Source organism: Onychostruthus taczanowskii, unplaced genomic scaffold (assembly GCF_017590055.1).
Source record: "Onychostruthus taczanowskii isolate IOZ18803 unplaced genomic scaffold, ASM1759005v1 scaffold45, whole genome shotgun sequence".
Lineage (NCBI taxonomy): Eukaryota > Metazoa > Chordata > Aves > Passeriformes > Passeridae > Onychostruthus > Onychostruthus taczanowskii.
The window spans coordinates 6,914,025-6,929,179 of record NW_024502014.1 but is presented as its reverse complement, the minus strand read 5'-3'; the positions used below and the strand labels follow the sequence as shown (position 1 = coordinate 6,929,179).

General features: G+C 43.2%; 1 protein-coding gene across 1 annotated transcript in view; it reads right to left on the bottom strand.

Annotated features, from left to right (window-relative positions):
• The window catches only part of SPSB4 (splA/ryanodine receptor domain and SOCS box containing 4), an 82,459-nt gene extending 67,588 nt beyond the window's left edge, over positions 1 to 14,871 (bottom strand). The window contains exon 1 of the mRNA XM_041414541.1: positions 14,204 to 14,871. The gene's annotated coding sequence lies outside the window, so the exon portion shown is untranslated. The remainder of the gene's footprint in view (positions 1 to 14,203) is intronic.
• Positions 14,872 to 15,155: the final 284 nt, after the last annotated feature.

Below are 15,155 nucleotides of genomic sequence, written 5' to 3'. Positions count from 1 at the left end.
GGCTGCCAGGCGCATCTTGCCAAGAAACCCTGATGAGAAGGAGCTCACATCAAAGCTGTAACTGCAGGCAAAGTGTCCTGAAGATTTCATGTCAAGTCAGCCACAAGACACAAAACCAGGAAGCAATGCTTCATCAGTCCCACAGTTCCTTTTTCTAAACAACAGAAATTAAGTAAACACACTTCACATATGTTAAGGAAACATCATGACAAAATCAGATTGTACAGATTCTGTATTTCCCAGGTGAGGCAACAAATCAAGTTTCTTTGGAGTGCTGACAAAAAGACAAAACAACTTCCTGTTAAACAAATAAATGTTTTTGCAACACTCCACATTATTTAAGCAACAGCAATGAATTTCATCTGTTTCAAACACCAGCCACTACTAAAGCCCCTCTGTCAGCAGAGAATAATTGCACAGACAAGTGGAGATAATGGAGAAAGTAATATCATAGAAACAAACTGTCTAAGCTCTAAGCAACAAAATTGATTTTGCTCATGCTTATAAATGCTTTTCCATTTCACCAAGTAGTATTTTTGTGTCTGTTTTTTATTCATTTAGGAAATTTAGGAAGAAGGGCACTTGGTAATGCACGAGAGGCTGGGGAAAGGCACAGGGCTTCAAGGAGTTAAAGATTCACAGACAGTTATTGTCCCCATGTCAAAAATCTGACTCCTGTAGACACAAAGGACACCTTGGCGAGAACCCAAAGTGGGTCTCACCGTGGTGAATCACAGAATGGTTTGGTTTGGAATGGACTCTAAAGATCATCAGGACTCAGGTTAACAGCACAAAGCTGAGTAAGGGGAGGTTCAGTTTGGATATCAGTTTTTCACCCAGAGGGTGGCTGGGCACTGACCAGGCTCCCCAGGGAAGGTCACAGCACCAAACCTGTTCAAGAAGTGTTTGGTCAATGCTCTCAGACACGTGGTGTGACTCTTGGAGTGCCCTGTGCAGGGCCACGAGTTGGGCTTAATGATCCTGTTGGGTCCCCTCCAACTGAGGATGTTCTGTGATTTTAATATTTAGTTCCAACCTCTCTGCATGGTCAGGGACACCTGTCCTTAGACCAGGTTGTTCAAAGCACCATCCATCTTGGCCTTGAACAATTCCTGGGCTGGGGCATCCACAAAATTTCTGGGCACCCTGCTCTGGCCAGCTCCTTATCCACTGAGTGATTCTTTCATCAAATCCACATCTCTCCAGTTTAGAAACAAAGATGTCCTGTGGGACAGTGTTAGATGCTCTGCATAAATCCAGGTAGATTATATCAATTGCTTTTCCCTGATCCACCAATGCCATAATCTCACCATAGAAGGCCACTAAATTTGCCCTCAGTGAAGCCCTGCTGGCTGTGTGGAATGTGATTTTCTTTCTGGCTCTTTCATTGTCCTACAGCCAGATTAAGCAGAAGGGCTGCTTTTTCAAATCAATACTGTTCTATGGAGAAAAACTATACCAGACTTGGCAGTGTTAAAATCAGAGAGGGCTTCCAACTAAGAAAAGCCATGGTGGAAGAAGTTGCTACTTGGAGTAGCATTGACATCTCTCTGTTACTGACCTAACAATGTACACCCTCAAAGAAATTCATGCTGCAAGTGCCAAGAATTCCAGGTATTTCTGACCACAGGAAAGTACTTTAAAAAGCCCACACTAGACTTCCTAATAGAGGTATGGATAAAAATAAATCAGCTTTGTGCCTGCCTACAGGGCAGCTCTCAACACAAACTGTCATCTATAAGCTCAAACACAAGGCCTGTATTTCTCAAAATAACTTTACACACTAGTTCCCCCTACTAAGCAGTCTTCTGCAGGGAATTTTCTTTCAAGCAGCATTTTATTTGTAACAATTTATTACTACCTATATTTCCTTCTTTAATGCATTGGATGAAAAGGGAGAAAAAATTTTGAAAGTTATTTGGAAGAAAACTGCACTAGGATGCAAGTTTTAAGGGGAATAAAATATATTAGTACTTAATCTTTAGGTGTATTGCTGCTGAAATAAAATAAGTAACATGGTGTTCTGGAAGCCCTGCAAAAGCTATATTAAAAATAAAAATATAGTATATTCCAATTAATCTTTGGACAACCCCCTCATATTTGATATGATTGCAGAAAATCTTCCAGACATGATCTAAATCTGCCAGACTCTGATTCTCCAATAACTCAGGAAGGGACCTGTTCTGCCCTGGAGAAAAAATGTATTTAGTCTAAATTTGGATCAGCAGTACTTTAGACAAAGAGAAAGTACATCAGTAATTACAAGTTAAGCTTCAGCAACAGGTGGAATATGCTCAAAACAAAGTGCTCAGAGTTTTTAATTGTGGAAAAACAAAATCCCAGATTGTATTGGGATATACAGATCATCTTGATTTCCAACATGATAAAGAATAAAAGTAATATTTAGAAATATCTTTAAAAGTAAAGGACTACCTCCAGGAAAATAAGTCATCTTCCCACTGAGTTATAAAAACCATAACACACTCAGTATAGCCTGCATTCCTGAATGAATACTGATAAAATTATTCTTTTTGCTACTTCATCAGAACTAAACTTGTTTTTGTTTACTACATTCTCAAAAGCAGCACAAGTAGCATAAAATGAAGTAGATTTATACAAAGATCCTTCCAGAACCATTTGAACTAACCAAGATGATCACTTGAGCCCAAATGCAAGCTTGCATTTCTCAAACTATCATTTACTGCTGCAAAAGACTTGTAAGACATGTACAAACCACACCACTATTGAATATAAAATCATGTGGGATACTGCACAAACACTACAAATAGTTTCAGAGGAGGAAAGCAAGCCTTTTGGCCAAGAGGTTAAGGAAAAAAATATCTAAGGATACTGGAAATCTGAGGGGGTTTAAATTCCAACCATTCTTTGAACAGATAAACTGTTCCCTGAAGTGCTGTGTGGACACACAAATTGCTACAAGAGTCATGGGATCCAGAGGAGTTGTGCATTTTCATATTTAGCATGAACTCTTGCCATAATTCACAGCCATGAGATCAAAAATAGAGGCAAGTTTGAAGAAAATAATTTACACAGTATGAAAGCTTAATGGAGCATTAAAACCCAGAACTCTACTAACACTTCTAACCACCTGGAGAATCTCTCTCATTAACAGAGGTCTTCCTCCACAGTGAAGGAAGGAATGGAAAACAAAAGTATTTTCAATTGCCCTACACATCAACTTCATCACATCTACGGCTGACGGCTTCTTGTTACAATCCCAGTCTTTCTAGTTTGTCTTTCCTTTTCAACCCTTCCCCTCCTTTTCCTGTCCATCCCATTGTCAGTTACCTTAATACCAGGAAGCCACATTTGGCTTAAAATTTTACCCATTTTTTAGCATCCTTTTAAGATATTTACCTCCCCACCTGGCACTGCTAGAAAGAGAAGCATATGGAAGCACACTCAACCCTCATTTTTCATTAGGTAGCAGACTCATGAGCAATTATCAGAATACATTATCATCTTATTAACACAGCATAATCAAGGGGAGCTGAAAAAGTCTATGTAGTGTCAAGCTCCTCTCTGAAATTCTCCTAAGGAAAAAAAAAAAAAACAAAAAAAAACCCAACTACCTGTAAACACAGATCTAAATTTCTGAAATTACTACATGGATTTAATGACAATCTGTGTAAGACACTGCAACTTCTGATACTGCAGAAATAACTTAACATTTATACAAAAAACTGCAAGCCAGGACCAGAATGAATGACTTACAGTTTGGAAAACAATTTGTTGAGCCAATAACTGTAAACACAAGAGCTGAGCCTTGCAGAACTCCAGGCTGCCACAATACTGAGCAGTCAATACTGCCTGTGCTGCAGTAGTTACTGATGGGTGGGTTCCCCAGTACCACAAGGATCTGTAGGATAGAAATTGGTTCCAGCTGAAGCCACTTTTCTGTGCTCTGAAAAAATATAGGAGACTGTAACATAACCACCATCCTTGCTGGAAAGGGAGGGGATGTCTTCAAGGAAAGCAGACAGATGGACAAGAACTCTGTGCTACCATCTGACTCCCTATTTAACACCCCTTTCCCTGTTCCCCAATGACTCATGCTGTGAAGATAAAACATTGGGTAGAAAAGAGAATGCATCGAGTTCCCTGGGAGGGACACTGGTGGTACAATTAGGAAATACAATTCCCTTGCTTGGAAACCACAGGGCACACAGAAGAGAGTGTTCCCCTCTCTCCTGATGGAGGATTCAGAGTGATCTAAGCAGGAGGGAACTTCCAACACCAATAAAAAAATAAGGTAGTCAGGCTCCATTCAATTGCACTGTGCAGAAATCACTGTGATTTATGACTTCTGCCAAGAACCAACTGCAGAGAGGGGAAACACCACCCCTGTGTGTGCCCCTCATACTAAGCACACACCATCTCGTGTCTGTGCAAGACAGCAGCGAGCATGGCTGCCTGCTTTACACAGACACAGCATTAAAGGAATTAATTCCTAAGGCAATGGGAAAATACTGCATGGGAGAACTTCCAAGTCACAAATTCTGCTTGCTTAAGCTAAGCTGCTTAATCAAGTTAATTGAAGGAATTAAAAAAGCATCTGGAGAAGAACACGTTCACCAGCCAGTCTCTGGTCATTCCTGAGCTGGTGTTACTTCTTCTGGGAGCCAGTTCCCCGCTGGCACAGCACAATCTATCATCAGCCATTACACTGATTACAATCCATTAGTTTTGCTAAGCACTAATGAATTTAAACCTACTTTTGTAATTTATTTACAAGCCATTCACATACTGGATACGAAGCACATGTATACAACGCTTTGTGTTAACAAGAGAAATGTGCCTGAATATTAAAGAGTTGCACGTTAAAAACGACCAATGTAAGTAATAATTCTCCTCACAAGGAACTGTTTGTGGAAATTTTTTTGGCAAGAGAGCAGGACAGAAGCTTACAGTGTTTAAAAATACAGCTGGTTAATATACAGGGAGAAACAGGTAAGAATCCACAAGAATGACAAGTTTTATGTATCAGTCCCATAAATATAAAATTCAATTAAAATGTCATTTCAGAAAACACAGAGAACAGAGTTGGCACTCTTATAAAATGGTTTTTCTTCCCTGCTATTAAGGCAGGGTGATTAAAATGAAAGATAATCCTCTTTATTTCAAAAGCTAATTATTACATGTAATGAAATTTCTTCTTGTACCATGAGACTGAACTGAATTCTACCAAGACCATCAACCCACACATCTTTGCTGTAATAAAGTAACTGCTTGAATTTTCCTTACAATCCTATTTCTACAATAGACTATTAGGCTCAGCCTTGATTGCAGCGCACCACATTCCTTACCACTACGGAAACCAAATGCAGAACAGCTGTGGAAGCAAACCCCACTGTAAGCAAATATTCAGACAAAAAAAAAATACAAGTAAAAAAATCCCTTGTGAAAACTCATTCACTGGGAATTCTGATGAAAGTTAAACTGCCAGTTTAGCCTTGGTTTAAGGATTATCCAGAGGAAGCATCCCACACACATTTTTCCCAGGAGGTGTAAAGAGATGCCTGCATCTGTTAAGTGCCCAGATTTTCTATCCTGCCAGCCAGCAGTGCTCAGGAGGAACTGAGCTGTTTGCTACACTACTGTTTCCTGCATTGCTAATTCAGATGTCTAAATTTAGATGTTAGGTTCAGCCAATTGTTTTTCTGCTTCTTCCAATAGTTAAAAGGAAAACCAGTTCTGCATCAATTCACTATCTTCATCCATGTGCAAAAGAAAACATGATGTCAAAATTACACACACTGGAATTACATCCCCAATCTCCAACTACAGGGTGAGAGAAACAGTTCCTGCTCTTCTCCTGAATGACTGCACACCAGGCACTACTGAGTCACATTTCTGTCTAACCCTGAGCACTGCTCACCCAGGTTCCGAAGATTTTACCAGAGGGAAAACAAAATCTAAAAATAAAGGGAGAGAAGGGAGGGGATTTGCTTCTGAATTCCCAAAGACTTCCTGCTGCCATGTCCTCTATTAGCAGGATGTGGATGGAGTAAAGCAGTAAAAGCAAGCTCATCAGTCACTCTCACGTCCCCAGAGTATTGAGACATTTCACTTTGAATTTCCCTTTGGTGTCTTTTTCCAGCAGTCAAACTGTCATGAACTAAAACATATGGATTTTTTCTTCCCTTGCACTATTATTCACCATTGCTAGATAGAGGTGTATTCAAGTGAAAACAAACTATTGATTCTTGTTTCTGGGTCTAAGAGCAGGAAATGCAAGCAAATTATCAATGCTGAAGGTGACTCAGTGAAAAAAAAAAACCCAAATATTATAAACTGAAAGCCCACTGTATCCTTAGACAGGAACTCAAGGCTGCAGCCTCATGCACCTCCTCCCATCCCACTGCAGCTCACTGAGGTGAGGGAAGTTCTGACACCACATCACTGCTGACTTCTCACAGGCGTTTGAACACCACAGGAGGAGGAACTTGCAGCAACTCCTGATGGTTTCCTTCATGCACCCTGCCTGGGAGGTCTATTTTCACTCCCTCTTCCATTTTTTAAATCCTGGCAAATACTTAGCCTTAGTCCCTTTGACAAATTAATCACCTTTTCCGCCACCACCTTCAGAAACTGCTGTTGAATGTTCCTCTTTCCCTGTCCATCCTTCAGTACATTGCTACCAAGAGATCTCACAGGTGAGCCTCTCTCTCTTCCTTCTCTCCACCTACACACTTAGTTTCAAATAACATTAATAAGAATGCAAAAAAATTTAAAAAGAACAAGGACATAAGCCGGGTCTCATGTTCATGCTTGTTTAATACATCTTGTTCTATTTAAACTCAAAGGATAAGATACTGCACATGTTGTAACAAATCCTTCCTGAGCACATTCTCACATCTTTGGTAGATGATCATTGCACTTACAACACAGCATCTTAGTCTAAACAAGCCAGCAGTGAACTCTGCAAGGTTTTCTAGACTACTAGAAACAGTTACGTCAGCACTGACCCAAGTACAAAGGAACTTCTTGATGTGATAATATTTTAAATAATCACCAGCTTCAATGCATTATTTGCCTTTGAATACAAAAGATGATAGAAAACCCACCCTTTTTATCTTGCAACATCAAAACCAAAGGACTCTATAAATATTTAGTGAATGACCAGTACACTTAGAAGTGAGAATATCACAGCAAGTGTTACCCAGATGTTAACAGCATCAGAGGCTGATGGTGCTGAAGTGCAGGGATAGCTAGGTACTGGAACAACCCACAAGTCACACTAATATGCAGCAACACAGTAAAATGAGGTTGGGATGGCAATGTTTTTGTCTTTTATAGACTTTGATGTGCTACCATCTTTAGTTCAAACAACTTCTGTCATCTCTGACACGCGTGACAGAAGTTTTCAACAACAAGGAAAACAGTATTTTGATTTCTTTATGCTGCATCATAGTTTTTGAAAGCAAGATGACAATGTACGTGAACCTCCTTGCAGGGTTGGACTCCCAAAATGCGCTCCACAGACAGAGACTTTGCTCAAGCATAGGATGAAAAAACCAAAGGTCAGAATTTAATTTACTATTCTCAGGTTTAGTACATGCCCAGAGGTGCACTACTGCTACTCCTTTCCAAGGCAAAGAACAAAGTAATAGCCCTGCCCAAGTGAACTAGCTGGAGCCTCAAAATACCCCAAGTCTCTGAAAGAGTTCAGCATGTGCTCCTATCACACTCTCAGATCCTCAATTTAAATCCAAGCGGACTAGTGATAAGCCATGAGGAACAGATACTCAATTCCCCCGGCACAGATGTTATACAAATTTGAAGTATCTACAAGTACACCTTTTTATATGTTAAATTAGGATTAACTTTCAAGATAAACAAATGAAGTAGTAAATTTTCATTTTAATGGCCTTTTTTTTTTTTAACTCAAGGAAGTGTCTCAGCCAGAAAATACCACAAACAGCATCATAAGGAGGAGGTTTCAATTTTAACTCTTAAATCCCCAGGTCAGCTACACTGGATTTTGTGATTATTTATAACTTGAGCCAACAATTCACATAAACAGAGTAAAATACAGGACACACTACAAAATTATATGCAATGGCATCATTGAGCAAGGAATACAAGCACAAACAAATTAACATGTAAACTTTATTTTAAAGCAACCATTCACTTCACAACACTGCAATGATTGTGTTGTGAAAAGCAAATGACAGCAGAGCTTATTCTGGAAAAGGAGTCTAAAACACTGGGAAAACAAAGTTTCAAAACCATTTACCAGTACTGGCCACCAGATTACTGAGTGTGTCCAAGCTACCTTAAAGTCATTCTCAAAACAAGAAATTACTTAGAATTTCACTAGTAACTCAGAAAGTAGTTAAAGCTCAAAATTCCCTTTACCACTTAAACCAACTATTTCTTTGGCTGTACACATAGATCTGATTCTCATGGCATTTTCTCACATGTGAAGTAATACAGTCCTTGTTGAGAACACTGTGAATTCATTGCTTAATTTTAAGTGGCTTCTATCATGTAATAGTTTAATTAGGAAATAAGCTTAACATTTTTGAGAATTGGTTCAGTATTCAAAGACAACAGTCAACTTTCTTCCAAGCCATTTTCATTCTTCCACAGCAAGCCTATTGTTTAGAATATCCTTATAGAAAAACAAAGCACCATCCCACAGCTCATAACTATGCCTACAACCACCACTTAGGGATTTCTGTAGACAGCACAGTCTCAGTAGGAAATGTAGCACTGATGTAAATACTTTGTGCTATGTGGCTCTTTTTTAAAATTATGACCTCCAATATCTAACGAAAAAAGATATCCTTCTGCTGGAGGTGATTTGTTTTTGCATTTGTTTGAAGAAGAGATAGAGGAGAAGCAGTTAAAATTAAATTATAATTAAGTACGTAAACCTTTCATCAGATTTGAAAAATCACACCTTTTTCCATGCCTAAAGCTATACAAGTGCTTTTGCATGATTAATACTCCTTAAAAAAGCAACTCTAAATATGTTGATTTTTGAACATTCAAGAAACTCTTTTCAACAAAGGCTACATGAGGCTGCTGCTGCGAGGTGTAGATGGAGCCTGAACGATCTCACTTCCCCCTCTCAAAAAAAGCCAGGCCATATTCAGGTGCCAAGCAGAAAAACTGCTAAAGAAAGAGAACAGCCAAGTCAGCTGCCAGCAGTGCCTCTGCTGCCTCAGGACAAAGCAGAAATTCCAGCCCCTCTGCAGGGAATTCCCTCAGCAGCTCCCTAGCCCAGCAAAGGGAGGCTTCAGGAGCAGTCTGGGCCATGGTTGGGTCCCAGGGCATGGACCCATTTCTGCAGGAAATCCTCATTCTTCTGATGAGACACTGTAAATACAACCAATCTTTTCTTTTTCTCAAAATCTCTTAGGCAAAATTTTCCTCAGGGGTTGCTACTGCAGAAAGGCACAACAGCAGACAAGTGCACAGCAGACTTCAGCAATAGGTTAGGAAGAGAAAGGCAGAATAAGAACAGTTTTTTGAAAATGCATGTTTAAATCAAGAAAACAAACTCATCTAAAGACTCTGCTGTATAGCTCTGAAAGAAGTAGCTTGCAATCAGCTCCAAGGTGGATTTCCTACATTGCTGCACACCAAAGCTTACTTGTCCCTTCAGCCTCTGACAAATCCTCAAAGATAAAGTTGCTAAGTCACCACACTCTGCAATGCAACACAATAAAACTTGTCATCTGACACTACTCATGAGCAGGATTACCCCACAACGTTCAATCCAAAGATATAGAAAATAAGCACAGGGAAGCAAAAAATTATACAGAATACTGCTCAGCATTGGTCTAAGTTCAAATGACTTCAGCATGAACAGATTTAGGTCACAGAGCACCCACGTTTAAGTCCAGGCACCTCACCTTTTACTAAGCATGGAAATAGATATAAATTCTCCTCACATGCTTCTTTGCAATGGTCAAACCACAGCAATTTACATAAAATGTCTGTATTTCAATTGCTACAGAAATAAAATGCTGCATCACATTGGCCTCTGAGGCAAAGGTGACATCCACTTAAAAAAAGACACCCCCCAAAAAATATAAAAATACACTTACGTGCATTTCAACAGGCTAGTACCTGACACTACTCCATTTCTGATGGAAAGGGAGCCAAAGGAAGGAAAGTGGTGAGTTCTGTCCAGCACTCTTGATGGGCCAGTTTTTAATAGAGCAGAGGCAGCCAAAATAGAGCCATCAAATTTTAACCAATTACTGCCAGCCAAATAAATGGCAGTTCTGAGCCCAAAGTCATGGCACCCTGTGAGCACTGATCTCCCTTAACCACGACTGCTACCAAAAACATAACCCACATTTTTCCAGCCCTCCTTTATGCATTTTCCATGCTGCCACCAAGGGGACTGGAGCACTGTTAAATCTCTTTAGGGCAAGGATTTTTCCCTGATGGGCTGTGAATGCTGCTGAGTAAGTATACTGCCAGCTTTCCAAACACAAAAAGCCAAACCAAAACTAACTTTTAACTTTATCATCATCCAATCTAAATGGCTGTGGGCTGTAGAGCTGTACAAGCAGCTGAGGAAAAGGCATTTCCTGACATCACTGCAAAGGTCACCTGAAAACAGGATTCAAACAGCATCCACCATTTCAGATACTTTAACTCTTGAGGGAGCACAGCTCAAGTACACTACAGTGCTGCCTTCAAGCAACAGCAGCTTGGATGCTGTACCAAAAGAACACATCTGCTGTTTTTGGGAAAGTTGGTTACCACTGAAGCTGCCTCCAGCCCTTCAGGGGCAGCGCTCTCCAGTACATGGGCAGTACAAAGCCCAGGACCAGCGGCAGTGATGCACACACACCTTCTCAAGGCAAAAAGCAAATAACGAACCCCCACAAACAACCTGAGCCCGAGTTGACTGAAGTTAAAGAAGTCAGAAGACATGAACAGCTCTTCCAGGAAGCACGTGATGCATTAACATTTCATCCTACAGCACAACCTGTGTCAGCTAACAGAGCATGTTGCAAAGACAGCCTAAAGTCACCAGCAAAAATTGTGCGTGCTGCAGAGTGACACAGATTCACCAACATGTACACAACCCCATTAAAAATACAGTGGGTGAGGTAGCTGTCTGGTCTGGCAAGTTTCAATCCACAGCACTTGTTGATTTTTCTGTCAGTCCAACAACACCAACTTCCAGAATTATAGGCAAATATTTATCCATAACATAGAAACTTTACAGAGAGCTTTGATTTCAAACCTGGTTAACTGTTGAGTGGGCAGGTTTAACCAATGCCTTCATCACAGAAAACTGATCTATTCTGGCTTAATAAATACTTAAAATTCCCAAGACAACTGCACCTTCACTAGCCTCAAGGTGCATGCTACATAGACATAGCTCAGATGGACGGATGGCATCCATCCATCCTCTGGCAGCATGGAGCCCTTCATCCCTGTAGCCATGAGCTCAACTTTGCTTCCTGGATGGTGGCAGGAAGGCAGGCACCCAGCAGTACCAGCCTCCACTCCTCTCTACCATCAGTCTCACTTCAGAGAAGATTTATGAAGTCCAGCAACATTTACACCCATCTTCTGTCCTGGGAAACTTGCTGAGAAGAAAATACATCCTGATTTCCTTTACATGGATATTCTATTAAGAACAGTGCATTTATCCTCACTAACTGATGCAGGAAATAGATGCGAGTATCAAGGCCACTCTGCATTATCCTTATTCCACCTGGGATTTACCACTGCAAGAGCCTCAAGTTTACACTGAAGCGAAGTTGCCCCAGCACAATAAGAACTGCGCAGAGGATGTCAGTGCAGCAGTAGTGAGCAGCCAAGCAGACTGAACAGAGCAGACAGCTAAAACACAGCATGGCTTACAGAATTTGAATAAGGCATCCCTCTTTCTACCTTCCTCTTCTTGGCCATGAAGAATTACCAGGATGAGACAGTTGAGTATCTAGCACGATCTTGCTAATTGCTTTAGCCAAGGATTTTTAACAATAATATCTCAGAAAATCATGGAATGCCTTCTTCCTCAATTACTGTCACTATGTCTCAAATGGGTAAGCAAATCAGCTCCTCACAGGAAAACTCACCAGCTGTCTCAATTAAAAGAAGCCAACACAAAGTAACCATCACACGAGTCCTGCAACATGTCATTGAGTGCCACTGTGAAAATTACTTTCCTTCTCCATAAAAAGAGGTCAATATCCTATAAACAGAAAAGGGGAAAACAGTGATTGTGAAGGAAAATGAGACAAAAATAGCTGCCTTGAATTTTCCTGGTACATGGAAAATCCATTTAAAAAGTTTGCGCAGCAACAATGAAGCCTAACATGTCAATGACTTGTTGCTTGTGGAGTCATAGGAGAGATGTCCCATCATTCAGAAATTCACATGCTGCACAAACACGAGTCATAAAGATGACTGTAATTTGGTCAAACCAAGAATCAGAAAAATCTGTTCTTTCAAGAAACAAAATATCCAATTAGTACTTCTCATGGGGGTGGGGGGTTATGCTTCTCTTTAAAAAAGCCCAAATACCCAAACCAAAACAAAAAACCCCACCATTAACAACCTCTCCAAAAACAAACAAACCAACTAACCCAAACAACATCCCCAAAAACAAACCACACCCCTCCTCCTCCCCACCCCCCCCCCACAAAAAAAAAAAAAACAACCAAAAATCCCAGAAGTCTCACAACTCCGAAAAGCTCCTTGCAAAAAGGTGGCACTGCTTTCTCAGTCCCGAGCCCAGAGCCTGTTGAGCAGGAAGCCCGGTGCTTCAGAGCTGGCTGCAGTGACATTTGCAAAGACAAACAGGCCGATGGGATGGGAGCGAACACAGGGCTCTCGGAGCCCAACAACACCAGTGTGTACTTCCAGAGCAACACCCACATGAGGGCCTCAGGAAGGCACGGCGCTGGGAAGTTCTCATGCTGGTGATGCAGGGAAGTACCGAGTCTGCCTTCAGCCCTGGCAGGGTCACTGAAGCACAGGACGGTCATCCAAGGACATCCGGAGTCAGCAGCAAGACACCGAGGCACATTAGCTACCAAGGAAACCAGACTTACATGACTAAGGCCAGTTATAAAACTTCCGCTTGTTGTTAGGAGAATGTACAGTATCTGGCATTTCTCTGTCAGCAGCACCAAATAATCTAACAGCAATTTGATATTCATGTCCCTGACGGGGTGCTTTAGTTACAGAAACAACATTAAAAATGTAGCATCCTTTGAGATACACTGCACAAGTCAGGCCAGTTTCAGCCACAAGCATCAACTCTCCGGGACTGCTTTTTTTTAACTCCTGATAAGCTCTTTTGCAGCGTGGAGATATCTTATCAGGGATTGCTTCTGTCACCGGAAGGCAAACAGAGCACTGTGAAAATATCTGGTATGACTTAAGCACCGAAGGGCTGTAGCCAGCATCAAACCAGCAGCTGAAGTGGTAGCTGGCCATCTCTCTATATAGGACACTTTCCACCCTGTAGCAGTCCACACTCCAAGTCCTCGGCACAAAGAAATACAAATGACTCGCTGCCAGCACGGACGCTGCCACATCAACGGCGGAGCCCCTCCAGGAACGCACGGGGCGGCGAGGGCAGCGCTCAGCCGCCCTGCCCTTGGTCCCTCGGCAGGAACAGCTTCCTAGCAGCGACAGCAAACCCAGCCTGCCTACAAGTGACGCGAGGGCAAATTCAGTCAATACCTTTCTTTGTTGAAACTCAAGTCTCGCATACAAATTCAGGTTTGTCTTGACGAAGGTTCAGCTTCCCTCATACTCTTACGGAGAAGACAGTTTAATGTTTCAGATTCGTCTAAACACCTGAACTGAGGTCTGGCTTTTACTGCCCGAAAAAGCGCCAAGTAACCACTGTAAAACATTAGCTTGTGGCAATCGCGAGGCGAAAGGGTTTGCGTCCGGCAGCGCAAAGTCAGATACATTCAGTTTATGAGAAACGTAGATTTCCAGTTAGCCAACATCTAGAAATAATTCTCTTACATAGCTCAAGAAACTAATTTATATTGTAAACCACTTCATTATAAAGCAGAAAACGGTTCGCAAGTCTATTTCTTCAAACCGAGCACTAAAAAAAAAAAAAAAAACCAAACAAGAACTCCCCCCCACACACACACACAAACGCGTCTTTACATACTGTGCAACAAAACACCGAATTCCCACGAACTGAGGGCTTCGCCCATCGCAAACTTACCATAAACCCCCAGCACGGCACCGCCACCGATCCGCTATGCCGGCAGAGAGGAGACACCGGGGACGAGAAGCGAAGCACAAGTAAACAAACTCGGGAGGCGCCGTGGCCGGGCTCGCCACGCTCGGAGCCCGCGCCCCCCGCCCGGAGCGCGCCCGCCCAGCAGAGGCTGCTCCCCGCTGCCTGCGGCTGCCCGGGGAGGCGAGAGGAGCCGGGGGAGCCGCGGCTCGGAGCGAGGCGGGCGCCGCGGGCCGGGCCGCCCGGGAGCCCTGCCCGGGGGCGGCGGCCTGCGGCGGCTACCGGGCTTTGTGCGCGCTGCCTCCCCCTGCGCCGCCCGCCGCCGCCTCATGCGAGAGCCGGCACAGCTGGGGAGCGCGGTGAGCGCCGTGCCCCTTCGCGAAAGCCGATCCCGCTGATCTCATCACCGCTGGTTACTAATCCAATGACCGCGGAATTAACAGCAGATGGCAACGCCCCTTCCCCCCGGCCCGGCCCGGCCCCCGCGGACGCGGCGCGGCTCCGGCACCCGCAGAGCCGGAACGCGCCGGGCCGGCCCGGCAGCCCCCGCCGCTCACGCGTCAAAGTCGCCCTCGGGCACCGGCAAACTTTCTCAGCGCCGCGTCTCGGCGCCCGCATCGCCACCGCCCTACGGGCCACAGCGAGCGGCTTCGCACCTCCGGCAAAGCACAGCAGCATCTTCCGGCGTGCGCTCGCAAGGGGAAGCAACAGGGAGGCGCCCGAAGTCCGGCTGGCGTGTCCCTGCGGGCGGCCCGTGTGTGCGGGGCAGAGCCCAGCCGCAGCCGGGCGGGGACCGAACGCGGGATTGGTTCCGCGCATCGGGCACTGCCGTGAAAACTCAACACACTCGTCCTTGGGGCTGCCGGGAGGTTTGCATTATCCGCGCTCTGTAAGCCAGATACATGCGGGTGAAACTCTAATTATGCTTTTGGCTGCC